The sequence below is a fragment of the Alligator mississippiensis genome, chromosome 4, assembly GCF_030867095.1.
Source record: "Alligator mississippiensis isolate rAllMis1 chromosome 4, rAllMis1, whole genome shotgun sequence".
Taxonomy (NCBI): Eukaryota; Metazoa; Chordata; order Crocodylia; family Alligatoridae; genus Alligator; species Alligator mississippiensis.
Window position 1 is genome coordinate 84,615,962 of NC_081827.1, and position 15,492 is coordinate 84,631,453.

At 40.5% G+C, this 15,492-nt stretch overlaps 1 protein-coding gene across 3 annotated transcripts in view; it reads right to left on the minus strand.

The window, feature by feature from the left end:
• Positions 1-10,252: 10,252 nt before the first annotated feature.
• KITLG (KIT ligand) overlaps positions 10,253-15,492 on the minus strand; it is a 96,441-nt gene continuing 91,201 nt past the window's right edge. For 2 of the 3 annotated variants that reach the window (XM_019480916.2, XM_019480918.2), the window contains exon 10: positions 10,253-14,042. The gene's annotated coding sequence lies outside the window, so the exon portion shown is untranslated. The remainder of the gene's footprint in view (positions 14,043-15,492) is intronic. The other variant, XM_059726151.1, reaches the window with a different exon arrangement.

Sequence of the window (15,492 nt, forward strand, 5' to 3'; positions counted from 1 at the left end):
ATGCCATTTGTATTAATCTAGATTAATTAGGGCCAGTCTTGCAATACAAGTATACTCAGAGTCTGTCCAACTCCTGTATCTGCCAAACTTTTCATATAAGAATAAGGATTATGGGAGACAGACTAAACCCAGACTTTTGTAGTGTCAAATGAAGAAGATACAGGAAGGGGGATGCTGTGAGATTTCTCAGGATGCAGACATATAATATAATAAGGTCACTGTAAAATAATTTACTTAAGATTTTAACCTGTAGTAAATTCACTCTGTAGTGAGGAGTGAATACATAACCAGCTGTCCTAATCTGATTCTCTTCAGTAGGGTGCTCTTGAAGTCCCAGGCCATTAGCTGGTGGTGAAGCTAGTTTTCATGGAGCAAAAACCTCTATTCAGAATGAAGCAGAGAGAACACATGGTGTGGTAACTTTACTAGTAGTGTGTAAGACTGATGTTGTAGCCATGATTGTTCAATTATTATGCAAGAGGCAAGGCCAACTACATACCTGGGCCAACTACATACCTGGGATAGAGTTGGACAAGATTTCAAATGACATTTTTCATCAGGTATGACCAGTACAAGCTAAGCACAGCATAGTTAAAAACAGTTGTAGGATTGGGGGGTGGGGGGTGGAGATGATAGAAAAATTGCCACAAGTAGTAAACACTTAATGGAAGAAGATAAGCTAATTACTGGGAGATCAAGCCCTATCAAAAAGGAGGAAATTCATTCTCACCTTTCATGTGTGGAAAGAATTCAGGAGTCAGGTAGATTATAATGTGCCATAAACCCAAGATTAGTGCTATATTCTTGGTTCTTAGGCTAGGTACAGACAGTCAAATAACGGCTGAATCAATTCAGTCTTTGCAGGATAGTCTAAACTGCACAGATTAAATTGAAACAGAAGTGAACAGACATTTACCTTTGATTCAGAAAATTCAGCCTCATACTTGCAGTGGTGCAGGCCAGAAACTGTGGGGCACTAGAGTATGGCTCTCTAGCTGTGTGTTCACTTCCTCTTCTTGCTGCCCGCAAGATCTCTGGGATTTGCAGTCCAGAATTTCAGTAGTGGGACTCTGCAGAGTTGCTCATCACTTTTTCTTCCTGCTTCTAGGTGCCTCTGGGATTTGTAGTCCACAGTTGCAGCCAGCAGTAAGTTTGAGTGCAGGAAGGGCTGTTTAACCCCTCTTCCTGGCCTCAGACCCCACCCATAGCTTGCCTGGGGGAGGGCAGTTCCCCCTCCCCCCCCCCCCGACTGGGCTGCATCCCCAGCTGGGTTTGTCCCTCACCCCCCCCCCCCCATCAGCTAGCCTTCACTGTTCCAGCTAGGGAGCAGAGGGCAGCAGTCTGAAGCAGACAGCACCACCCAGCCCAGGGCTGAAAAGCATGCTGGGGGACTATTTAACTTGAACCAGGAAGGGGTCTGGGACAGAAGTTTCATAAGCCAGTTTGACCCAAATCAGTTAAATCTGATACTACATTTAACCAGGTTTATCTTCAACCAGTTTCAGCCATTTTGAAACTGGTTTATGTGCACTGAGATTCTGTTATAGGTTTAAACCAGTTTCTGATCAGTTAAACAGGTTTATGTGTAACTTCTGTCCCTAGCCTTAGTGTTGCGCCATCTGAATTTTTGTTCCGAATGTGTTAGGCAGATTTTTGCTGAGTATGAGGATAGAGAGGTGAGAGAAGGAGCAGTTTTTCTGTGAAATGTGGTCCTAATGGTGTATGTGTATCTCTGTCCTTGATATTTTTTTCTGTGAGAGCTTATTCTGAGGCATAGCTGCTGTTTAGTTGCACCCACGTAGCTGCCAAGAGGGCACATGCTGCATTGGATCAGGTATATCACATTTTGGGCAAGGCACGTGTAGGAACCAGACTTTATTACCAGACTACATTACACATTACAGTGATTTGCTATCTGGCAGGGCTTTGCATCATGTGCGTGCTCCCTTTTTACTACACAGTAAAGTCAATTCTATATGTCCCTTACAGTCAAGGATGGTTGTCTTCCATGATCGCTTTATCTGTGGGTCAAAAGATGGCTGATAAAGCCAATCTGGGATTGACAGACTGGGCACGTCTACACACGAAGCTGACTGCACGGTAGCCCAATACTACTGTGCAGTAGCGTTGCATGGCAAAAATGGTGACATGACGCTACTGCTCAGTAGTATTAGCCTATTGCCCAGTAGCATCACAAAAAAGGATTTACCAGTGCTGGGTTACTGCACATTTATTTAGTACTTGTTTATACTAGTAGATGTGGCCACTCTCTTGCAACTCAAGCATATGTTTCTGTGTGGGGTGGGTGGCTTTGGATTCTTGATTTAGTCTGCAATCAGTTTCTGCCCCTACTTCTTTTCCATCTCTTGTTGTTATGTTAATGTTTCAAAGTACTGAGATCCTTGCAGCATATTCTTCCTGTATTTGGGGCAGTCCTGGATAATAGTTACCCTTGAGTTGATGCTGATGCTATAATTTTTCAAGTTGGCCTTGAGGACATCTTTGAAGTATTTTCTCTGCCCTCCTCTTGAGCATATGCCTTGATTGAGCTGGGAAAATAAAACTTGCTTTGGGAGTCTAGAATTGGATATTTGGATGACATGGCTGGCCCAGCAAAGTTGATGTTGGATGATAATGACTCTGATGCTCATGGTCTGTTTGTGAGAGGGTGCATCTATATGTGCACATTCACTGCATAGCAACTGAAATTACTGTACGGTATAAGCACGTGTCTACATCTGCACGCCTGTACTGCACAGTAACTATGATGATGTATTCTGAGTTGGGCATAAATTTGATACCTGCTTTAGCTGCTTCTTCTTCTTTCATATGGATGACTTGGAGAAACAGATATAAATCCAGTGTAAGGTTAGGTAACCAGTTGAATGCTCTTGAGGAAAGGGAATGTATCTCTGCAATGTTACTGTCTAATTTGTATTGAGAATAGAGTGTTGGTGGGGTGGGTGATGACAGCTTGCTCGTGGTCCACCATGCTACATGGAAATCCAAAACAGGAAAATCCGCAACTAATGTCATCACAATGGTGACCAAATGCCCAATGGCCTCCAGGTTGATGGAGCAACAACCATAGAAATCTAGTTAAGCTGTTGGAGCTAGAAAGCACTGTTGGAATGTGTGGAAATATATTGTACTATTTTATGGGAGAGGCAGATCTAACTTTATACTGTATCTTCCAAGTTGACCTTAAAATTCAAAACAGCTTAAATTTATTGGTAAGAGAGTACTCTTATCCCAGAATAAGTGAGTCCACACAGGCACTTATTCCACATTAGGAATAAGTCCCAAAGTAGACAGGCCCATCAAGGGCACAGAAAGAGTGCTGTTTTTTCTCCCTTCTTTAACGTGCTATAAAAAGAGAAAAGTCTTAAAATAAGAATGGAAGTTTCTATCTACTGTTAACTTGTTTGAACACTGGCTGATGAAAAGTAAAAAAGATGTCATCACATTACAACATATCTTAAATAAGAGATCAGAAACCAGCTCAAATCTGTAACACAACAGAAGTGCGGTGCACATAAACTGCTTTCAAATTGCCCCAAACTGGTTTAAGATAAACTTGGTTGGATCAAAATATCAGACTTAACTAATTTAGGTTAAATTGGTTTATTGAACTTCAGTCCCAGATCTATAAGTCTGCAGAATTCTACAAGCTATGGAAAAAATCTGAACATCCTGAGTTGAACTAATTTAATTACTATGACTTATAGATGAGGGGTGCCTGTATGCATGTGGGGAGGCCACTCCAGTGTGCTGTAATTATAGAGCATTGGAGCAGACTCAATTAATCGAGTCTGCTGGAGTATGCTAATTATTGCATTCCAGTAAGCCTCTGCATCTCGTATATCAGCAACCCCTTGTTTCATAATGGTGGCGGGGGTGGTTTAAATAAAGCTTGCTTGATAAGCTTGTTCCTGTTTCCATGTAGGCCAAAGGGTGCATGGCCCCCAAGTGTGGTGCCATCACCCCAGATGACAGCAGGAATGGTTCGGTTCTGCCTGAGGGCTCATGCTAGTGGGCCAGGCCAGTGCAGTGCCATGTGACACAGGTGGCTCTGGGTTCCAGGTGTCCAGGACTGTGCTGTGCTGCTGGGGGGCGGGGAGAAGGGCGGTTCTGCCAGTCAGTAGTGGGTTATGAGCACCAGGACAGCTGCTGCTGCTGCTGTTGTTGCAGGGGAGAGGGGGTGGGCTTCCCAGGAATGGCATGGGGATCGTTGGGGCCTGAGCACAGGCACAGGGAGCAGAACAACAAGGGCTGGCACTGCTCAGAGCCACAAAGCAGTGGATGGCACAGCTGCAGCTGGACTCATGTCCTGGTGCTGGGACAGAGCTGAGGCCGGGAGGTAGCTAGTGGGGGCAGGCAGGGGCTGCAGGGCATTCAGGGATTGGGGGGGAGTGGGGGGCTGTGGGTTAGAAGTGAGGGGCAAGGGCAGGGGCAGGGTACTGGAATATCAGTGCTGCTCAGTGCCCTACATCCTGGTGAGCAAAGGGGGCAGGGGCAGCTCTGATTTTTCTATGATAAAAATACCAAAAACAAACACTGAAGTGTATCAGTATTTAGAATTCATTTTATTATGATGATAGAGGCACTGGTAGATTTCCCAATTGCTTTAAAATTGTAAATCTATCAATAAAACATTGCCTAACTCATCTCTCTATATATAGCCGTGTTTCATTTTAATCATGCAAGAACATAGATTTTGGGTATTTTAATGAGAGAATTTGGGTTTCATAGAAACATAGAAGTAGGGTCGGAAGGGACCTTGTAGATCTTCAAGTCCGACCCCCTGCCTGGGCAGGAGGAAAACTGGGCTCAATTGACCCCAGTGAGGTAGGCATCAAGTCGCTTTTTAAAGACCCCCAGGGTAGGAGCCAGCACCACTTCCCTTGGAAGTTGGTTCCAGATCCTAGCCGCCCTAACTGTGAAGTAGTTCTTACTGATGTCTAATCTAAACCTACTCCCTCAACAACTTGTGGCCGTTATTCCTTGTTATCCTGGGGGGGGGGGCGCTGGGGGAAACAAGGTCTCCCCCAAACCCTTCAGGTCCCCCCTAGTGAGTTTATAGACAGTCACCAGGTCCCCCCTCAGCCTTCTCTTGTGAAGGCTGAACAGATTCAGGTCCCGTAGCCTCTCATTGTAGGGTCTGCCCTGCTGTCCCCAGATCTTGTGGGTGGCCCTCCTCTGGACCCTCTCAAAGTTGTCCACATCCCTCTTGAAGTGGGGTGCCTGGAACTGGACACAGTACTCCAGCTGTGGCCTGACCAGTGTTGCGTAGAGGGGGAGGATCACCTCCTTGGACCTACTTGAGATGCACCTGTGGATGCACGATAGGGTCCGGTTAGCCCTGCCGACCGTGACCTCGCATTGTCAGCCCATGTTCATCTTGGAGTCAATGATGACTCCAAGATCCCTTTCTGCCTCCGTGCTCTCAAGAAGGGAGTTTCCCATCTTATAAGTGTGCTGCTGGTTACTACTGCCCAAGTGCAGCACCCTGCACTTGTCAGTATTGAAACACATCCTGTTTTTGTTAGCCCACCCCTGCAACCTATCCAGGTCTTGCTGCAGTCTTTCCCTCCCTACTAACGTGCCCACCTCACCCCAAATTTTGGTATCATCAGCAAATTTGAACAGGGTGCTTTTCACCCCATCGTCCAAATCGCAGATAAAGAAATTGAACAGTGCGGGCCCAAGGACCGAGCCCTGGGGGACTCTGCTGCCCACTTCCCCCCAGGTCGAATATGACCCGTCCACCACCACCCTCTGAGTACGACCCTTCAGCCAATTTGCAATCCATCTGACTGTGTAGGCATCGATGCCACAGTTGCCTAGTTTTGTAATGAGGATGGGGTGGTTGACAGTGTCAAAGGCCTTGCTGAATTCCAGAAAGACTACATCCACGGTGACACCTGCATCCAATGCTTTTGTGACCTGATTGTAAAAAGCAATCAGGTTGGTCTGACATGACCTGCCCCTAATGAAACCATGCTGGTTTCCCTTGAGCATCAACCCCGATGCTGGCCCATCACAGATGTGCTCCTTGATGATCTTCTCAAAGAGTTTCCCCAGGATTGAGGTAAGACTATATTTTCCCGGGTCCTCCCTCTTCCCTTTTTAAAAGATGGGGACCACATTGGCTATCTTCCAATCATCTGGCACCTGGCCCGAGCACCACGAGCGCTTGTAAAGCCATGCCAAGGGCCCAGCAATAACCCCTGCTAGCTCCCTCAACACCCTGGGGTGGAGAGCATCTGGACCTGCTGATTTGAACACATTCAGCCCCTCCAGAAGCACTCTAACCCGGTCCTCCTCAACCTTAGGTCTTGAGGCGTTCCCCTCAAGTCCGTCTTGAATTACGGTGAGGGAGTCCTGGTCCCTGCACAAGAAAACGGAGGTGAAGAATTTGTTAAAGAGGTCTGCCTTCTCCTCTGTCGCAACCACCAGATTGCCCAGCATATCTTGCAGAGGCCCCACATTTTCCGGTGCCTTCTTCATCCTCCCTATATATTTGAAAAATATTTTCTTATCAGGGAATTCACAATCTTTAAATATGGAACACCAGGATCTCTGTTGGTGAGGCAAGTGGTGAGACCTGGGCAGAGAAGCTTGTCCAGGAGCAACACTGGAGGGCAGATGAGGTGGTTGACCTCCTGGCCATTTGGAGTCATGAGGACACGCTTTTACAGTTCAAAGTGGACCACCACAATGGTCACATCTTCTGGGTAATAGCTGCCCAGATGACAGATGACATGACGGCAGTGCTGCTCAAAGACCAATTGTGCAGCCATGGCCCACTGGCAGCTGGCCCAGAGGTGCAGGAGACTCTGCTGCAGTGCTCATACCACAGCCTAGGTGGTAGTGCAGTCCCTGTCCAGGTCTGGCAGGTGTGCATCCATGGGGCCACAAGACCAAGAGGGTGGATGCTATCACCGGTGGCAGCAGATCGCAACCAGGCAGCATCCCCCATTGCCAGACTGCTACAATGAGCAGAGAGTGCAGGGGCCACTCTAGGTTAGGGCTGCTTCAGCAGTCCAGCTGGCACAAGGGGCTAGTGTTCCCAGATACCAAGTTACCAGGCCTCAGAAGCTCCTGAGGGCAAGGTGCTCCCAGCCTCTAGCTCCCCCTGGCTGAAGATCCAGTGGGAGCTGGGCAGGCAATTTGTCCCACACCAAAGTGCACATTCAGGCACGTGTGCCGAGGCATAAATCTCCGGCACAAATTTGTGATGCTATATGAGCTGGTGCAAGTGCACATACCTGCATGTGTAGACACACCCAGGGTATGGATCCTAGCTGAATGCATAGTTCAATCTGTGTAAACAGTGCAGTGTCCATCTGGTTCATATACTGTAGAGTGAGCTTCCTCTGAATTTTATACTGATTATATTCTAAAATTGTGAGTTGCAGCCTGTAGAGTACTACTGCTAAACTGCAACAAAATAGCTGGCAATATAGACACTTCTCATTTCCAATTGACATTACTAGATCTCAATGTCTTATTGCAAAGAGGACTTTGGAAGCTATTATAACCTAGCAGCTCAAGACAGGATGAGTACATTTTGTTGCCTCTACTAAGAGTTGCTGTTATGTTGGAGAGGGTACTAGAACTGCTAAAATAGGCCTGAGCCCCCTAGTACTAGTGGCCACATAAATGTGTATAGATCAACAGGTGAAAAGGCCAAAAGTGTAGTGGGGAAAGAAAGAACTATGTAGCAAAAAAGCATTTGAAAATAGGTAGGGTGTGGAGATGGGAAGAAGTAATAAGGCAGATGCTGTCATTGACTCTTCAAAAATCCTCAAATGAGCCAAAATATTTTGCTCTAGACAGCTGCATTAACACTAGTACTTTTCTAATATTTTCTAAGTAATTGCTGTAGTTTCTCTAGAAATAAAAGTGAGATGGCATGGCCCATGCAATAGTTAATGGAAAGTCAGTTGACAAAAATCATCTAGTTCAGGAAATGATGCTATGGTATGGAACTTTAGGCAGAAACTCTACCACAGAGGTTCTTAAAGGGATTTGCTCTAGGTTTAGGGTGTCTTTCTTTTCATCTTGCTAAACCAAAATGCAACCTCCTTTCTCTCTTTCTTTACTAGCTACATTAGTATCTTGGCTTTATGCATTGGCAGATAGCAGTGATCTTTTTTAAAAAGTTTAATAATTTAACAAACACATGTTGTACTTATGCTGTTAATTTGTACAATCACTTGTCCAATGCTTAAGTTACAATATTCCTAACTAAATCTAGAAAACAAATTTTAAAACACCAGGCATTGACCTCTTGTGGGGCTATAAGAAACAATAGTAATCTAACTTCACATGTTTCCAGCATGAACACTTTCCTGAGATACTCTTTAGCCAAGCTTTAGTATAGTGATTTATGTAAGAAAGTTTACTGCAATGTTTATCAGGATTGATTCAAGACATTTAGATGCTGCTTCTATCTCTTAGCTGAGGTTCTTAATTGGCTTAGGAAAACCTCTCTATTTTGCCATCTTCAAAAGTAAAGGTCGTTATCTGTCTTCCTAATGATGACAGCATTGTCTAATGAAAGGAAGGTCTAAAATGTTTAACTTTAAGGACATGGCAGAATAAATAACAAGTCCCAAAAACAGCAAGTTCCAATAATCATCAATCACACTGTAAAAGATGACTGGGTGAAATGTCTGACACGACACTGCCATTTATGACACTTATGAAAATGGACAAAAGCTATACATTCGGCTTTGTAGTTGTTTTATTCTAATTGGGCAGATTTTACTATTATACTATTATTCTGCATGGCAGAAGGGTGACAAACAAAGAGGCTTCTGTGATCTCCATGGCACATTTTTCTGTAAGCTCAAGAAAATGTCTAATTTTCCAAAAAAGAAAGAAAATTGTCCTTGTATTTATGTTTGGCCTGAAGCCCAAGTTGCATGTCCATCTGGAAAAAGTCAAATCCATATTTTTAGTTCCGGCTCACTTATCGTGGGATTTTGCAGAAAGGGCCACAAGTCAGGGGAACAGTAATTGCTTACAAGGTCAGTCTTGCATTGTGCTGAAATAATTTTGTCAAGGGCCTGGTGGGTGGAATAGAGGACTGAAATTCTTCCATGACCGGGCTCTTCAAATTTCTGACTTCTGTCTTACATTGGCTTTGTTTTCTACTAACAACATATAGATTCTTTTATGTATACAACAGCCTGAAACTTGATTGTGTTAGCACATGACTCAATGTAATTATAGAAAAAAATTCATCTCTTCTAAAAGAGTTTTGAAATTTGGAAGAATGTCTAATTCTAATAGTTACATGATAGAGGTAAGAAACTATATCTGCAAGTTTTAATGTAAAGTGAAATCCTGAACTGCCTTATAAATAAAAGTTCTAATGTTTTTCCACTCAGGAAATTTCTGTAAAAATATACATTTAATAATGCATATGGAAAATGCTTCTATAGGAGTTATCAGGTTAAATTTTCAGCTGATTTTTGTCAGTGTAATTTCATTGAAGTTAACAGAGATAAACTGTTAATCTATACTGTTAATCTATACTAAGTATTATTTTTCTTCTAGACTGGTTGCTATCCCAATGGTATTTGTATCTGCAGAAAATTTTTTTCCTGGGGGAGATTGGGAGAATCTAGCAATTTTGTTCTCATTTATTTTTAACATAACACGACTTTACATCTCTTTGGAGACCTACAATTTATGTAAAATATAAGTTTTCAGTTCTTCAAGACATTTCAAACCTAAGAGGATAGATGACCTGTTTCTGAAATAGATTTAAACCGCATTACCAGCTTGAAAAGAACCAAGGTCATGGGTTAGGTCCTGAAATACCATAGGAGGGTTTCCATTGTGTAGGATTAACATTCACAAAAGGGAGTTTCTTGCATCATTACAAAATTGGCTCTAAGCCCAGCCAAAATCCTGTTACTTGTGAGTAATTGCTGAGAGCTGGCAATGCTATCTATTCAATGATTATTTTGATTATTTTAGCAGCAATAGAAACCAAAATCCCAGGTTGACTCAAATTGTGAATATGTGGAGTAAAATATATTAGTACTGGAAGTACTGCATATTAATACATATGACATACCTTGACTTCTTAGAATTGCAGCTTTCAAACATCTGCAATACTCTAAAGAGTATCAATCCAAAGATATCTAGGATACCCATACATCCCGTTTAAGAAGGTGCAATTATTATGAAAGATCATCACCATGACTGAGTCAAAAACAACATGCTCATTACATGGCAGTGCATAAAATCTTTATTTAGAACAATAAAGTATATATATTTAATGTAATTCCAAATTCAAACCAGTATAAAAAAGGATCAAAGCATACATCTATTTTTAAGAGGACACATATATACAAACACATCACATTTTATAAACTTTGTTGATTAACCTTCAGTCAGAACGTAACTATGCAAGATTGTGCTGACATTTTTTATTGAAATATACAAACTCACCCATGATGCACCAGCAAATGTTTGTGCCTCTGTCTCTAAAGAGTCTGAAGATTCTGCGTTCCATAAGTTTGATAATATAATAGCAACATGCCGCCATAGCATATACCTGTTCTTAATATATATTTGAATCAAAGTTCTGATTTGGAAAAACTGTTGAATAATTCTTAAATACAAATATAACTCAAAACAGCTAAAGTTATAAACCGTTAGCTTTTCAATTCAACAGTGGTGTAATGTGTTCTGAACAGTTTCACCATATTACCAAGAGATAGCAACAGAAAAGACACGGCTGGTAAGTGTCAGAATCTAGAAAACATGCAAGTATAAGACTTTCTACTTATGTTCCATAGTACTGCACATTAATTTTTATAAGCTTGCTTATAAAATTACCTTGTGATGAAATAAGTACCATTAATTTATTCAAGTAAACACACATCTAAAATAGCACATTAAATGTTGCTGCATACTGTTAGCTGCTTTTTTATTCTCACAAGCCTGCTATTAATAGCATGCAAAGTTCAACTACTCCAAAGGAAGCTTAAAAATGTTAGTTCCTCACAAAATCCACAGAGATCTGATAACTAAGTTGGGTTGACCTTAATATAGCAGAACACTTCCTTCTTTCTCCCTCATTTTAATAAAAAGACATACATTTTCTAATCATGTCAATGCATGGGTTGCCCCTACCTGAAATGGAAGATTTAATAAATGATTTTTATTCAGGAATTGTACAACAGCTTACAAACCTGGAAAGAAAAAGTAGTTATAGGAGAAGAAACAGTTGACTCTTTACTCCTATAGAATAGTGATGTACTCCATTATTATTACCATTGATTTCAGCTGTCTCTCAAATCAGCAGATGAATGACATTCTGTCTGAGGTTTTACTCACCAACTAGCAAAATCAGGCAGGTTGTAGAAGCAAGTTGCAGAAATCTTAATTGTTAGTTTTCCAAACACTAAAAAAAACTACTGTATTTTGAGCTACCTAAAGGTGTATTTCAACTTTGTGACCCTCACTTTAAAAAGGCGCAAACACTTAGTTCAAATCTCTGAAGTGACAGGAGAGGGTGAAAGGGAGTGTAGAAGAACCAGGAGCTGTCAAAATGATTATACAGCTCAGAGTACATGTGATACTATTTCACTTTCTGCTAATGGATGCTATTTACATTCAAAATGAGAACAGTGGTGGTTACGTAACATTTGTGAGTTCAAAAGGGTTGTACGTGGGGGTTCTCCCATTATTCAGCCTTAAATTTGCCTTGTTCTGTGGCAAAGATGAATGTATGTGGCATTAGTATAAACACTGTAATATAATTAAGCTTATGGACTGTTGCTTTTGGAACATTTTGCAGTAACGTGTTTCTGGATTAACTGTGTTTTGGTTTACACCTGGTACATTACCCTTTGTTATCCAGAGTACAAGATATATTTTAAACTTTGCACAAAACTGTAATTAGGACATCGAAGCCTAATTTGAGAAACATCACCATGTATTTCTCTAAAAGTTTAGTGTTATATTAGTATTCATTTAATTGTCTTAAAAGATAATTACTTAGGAAAATTAGCATCTCTATGAGCAGAAAATAAATATTGGAGTATCATTAAATGATGGGAGCTTAGGAAATTGCTATAAGATTTTAAGTGCATAGTTTCCTTTTAAATATAGTAGATTTTGGTGATGTGAAATATTTAACATTTTAGTAAAGTGCTCAGAAATAATTGTAGTAATTTCTTATTGTTGGGTTTTCCCTCTTTGTCAGAACCTGTATTCAGGAATTCTCAATAAATAAGGTGCAAATCCAAAACATGAGGTCATGCTGAACTTCTAAAAGTAATTCTTAAAGTAGGTTTGCAATGCAGAGTCTGGGGGACTAATTAATATAGGCTTGTTTAATAATCATATTATACTAAACTGCTGTTGGAAAAATTAACTGCTGTTAGCTGCCCCCTATGGTGTGTGACCCATGTACTATTTGGCTCAGGGCCCTGGGCCTGCCCCCTCCCCCCCACCACCCAGAATTTGGACAGCCCTGAGCTTCATAATTAGCCATAATACTTTTTGTAATGTAGCACTCAGATCAGTATATAAAGCATATTCCTTTGACATATCATTGATAGCAAATTTAGATAATAACAAAAGCATCTCAATTGCTCTTTGACGATTTAAATAAAAATATTTAGAGAAGTTAGCTAATTTTGTACAAAATTAAAATAATGTTTGCTAAAGCAAGAGCTTTTCTTTTAGTCAGTTTTAATTAAACTGTTACTAGTTTAGTGGTCAGCTTTTAAGTAGTTTGTCATTTGGGTTGATCCACATCTATTTTCTGCAGTAGAAATCCTTTATACAGATAAATATTTACTGTCCACTATCCAGAAGCAGCCTGTACAAAAAGGATGCACAAAGCATACTTTGCAAGTGCTAGTATAATATTTTTAGTGCCAACTTGAAAATGCATGCCTGACAAATGTTAGTTTATTATCAGTCTTGTATCTGTAATACATATATTCAACAACATCAATAGAAACCAAAGACAATTGGAAATAAAGCCTTCATCTTTCTGTTTAAATAGAATTAACCTTAAAAGAATGGAGAATGCCAGATTATAAAAGCTTATTATTCAGTTAAAATACAATGCAAATACGTATTACAGCTGACATACAGTAAAAGCTAAGCTCACCCTCGGTATCTTCCAGACTTCTGAAATTTTATATAAAAGTCAACATATTGGTGGCATGGATCATCAACATTCAGAATAGGTTTCAATAGTTTGTTTTTATGCCAGACACTGAACGCAATTCAGACTCTTTGCTTTTTGTCCTCTTTGCATGACTGAAAGCCTAACTGGAGTTGTCACATATCCAGTACTTATGCCAAATGTCAAAACTGTTACCCTCACCTGCTCTTGCTCCAGTATTTGCTTCTCTGAACAGAGACCACCAGCCCTGCTAAATACTGTGGAGGCTTTTTGTAGTGGGCTTACATTCACATAGTGCCAGAGAGACCACATCTCATTTTAGACATGATACAAACCCAGGTCCGTTATAGATGAAAAATGGTCCTTTGCACCATCTTACTTGCAAGTTTTACAAGCAGTATTGAAGATATGTTGTTTGCATCCATTTCTGCATTCCCTGTCAGTTTCAGGAACTCCATGTGAAGACACCAGGGTAAAATAAGAGGACACAGACTGTGAATTAGGAATACCTTCTTCCCCCTGACATTCATTGATTACACGTATCTGGAGGCATTTCAAAGATCACTTTTCAGAGTATTTACTTTGTTTGCCAGACTCAGCTGTAACTAATACAATTAAAGTCCAAAAATGCCACACAAGGTAGTTATTTGCATAAAATAAAGTCCTGCTCAGTGCACACTCTCTTCTCAACGTTGTTTATTTCAGTGTTGGTTTCACAGTAACAATCACACACACTGTCCTTATTTCTGTATCATGAGTGTGGAGTTATGGGCAGCAACAACAGATGCAGACTCAGTCTGTCACTCCAGAAGGAATATGAATGTGCTTAAAGCTGCTTCATTTATGAAGCAAACATGGAACTGTTATCTGCCTAGAAAAAAGGAAATTGTGATTTTTGCAGGTTTTATTTCTCTCATTACTACTTGCTAGCAAGTGAATCATATAAAAATAGAGTACACATCTCCTTTTGAGAATACACTATTATCCCAAAGCACTCTGCAAAATATTTTAAGAGACCTGGTTTCACTTTCATGTGCAATTCATTAGGCTTTGCAATATCAGGAATGGCATGCCCCATTCTTGTAAGCATTCCTATAAAGTGTCCTGTTGTAATCAGTGGAACTACTCACCCACATGTGTTTTCAGGATTGCTACACTCTTGTCTTTGGGGACAGAGTAGTTGAGCAATAATCTTTCAAAAAGTTACAAACATTACTCATAAATGTTTGCTGATCTAATGTTTAGCACACAGTTGCCTTCTTTGTTAAAAGATAATGGACATGTGGAAAGAATTGATCTCTGAATCCTGGACTGATTATGGCTAAATGAATCAGAATCTACACTTTGACCTGCATCTGGAAGTGAATACAAAAGTATGAACTATAAAACATGAATCACCTATTTATAGTCTCAAAATGGTCCAACTCATTAAGAGGTAAAGAATATTCAGCATCAGTTGAATTTTCCAGACACATTTCAAGTTAATGATAGCACTGTAAAACGTTCTATGTCAGAGAGGACCACACTTCTCTGCCAGGCTCATGTGAAATGAAGAATGACAATAGACTACAGAATCATTTAAATGTCTAGGGACAAGAGGTGAATGCACCAAGAAAGTTGCAGACCATGTTGGCTAATGCTGCATACATATATCTAATAGAAGGTTTACCCACATCTCTTTTCTCTTGGATTTAGCATCACTTTTATCTTACTGAGGTTCACTAAACACATTTTAATTCCTACTGTCTTGAAAGATCTTCTGCAGATTGGTGCCATTAAACCTGTGTAACCTATGTTTTCCCCCAGAGGCTGTATATACACAACGAATAAAAGGTGTGAAAAGAAAAATGTTAGTTTGTGACCTATAAGGTCTCTTGGAGGGTAAAAGTCTACAATTTTTGTTCCTGGTAAAAATCAGAAGTACAATTTAATATTTTAACAGTAGTTCTCCTATATCTTGAATCAGAGATATTTTTTCCTCTCCCATGGAAAATTTTCCCTTACTCATTGCCTTTTGACCATTAATCTGTTATGTTCAGGCTGTAACATTTAAGCTGTATGTCAATTGACTAATTTAAGGTTAACTATATAGTCAATAATAACACCTTATATGTGAGCTAAGTGATTAAGAATGGGATATATGAAATAATTTTGCTGATTTTAAAAGCAGGTGAGACTTACTGTTCATGAGTGCATTGGTTATAGGAACTGTTTTGTGTGTCTGCTCCTATTCTGAAGTAAGTAAAGCTTATACCAGAATGAAACACCCATTAAATTACCACAGTTTAGTTTCAATTTACTGAGGAACAGAGCAGACAGAT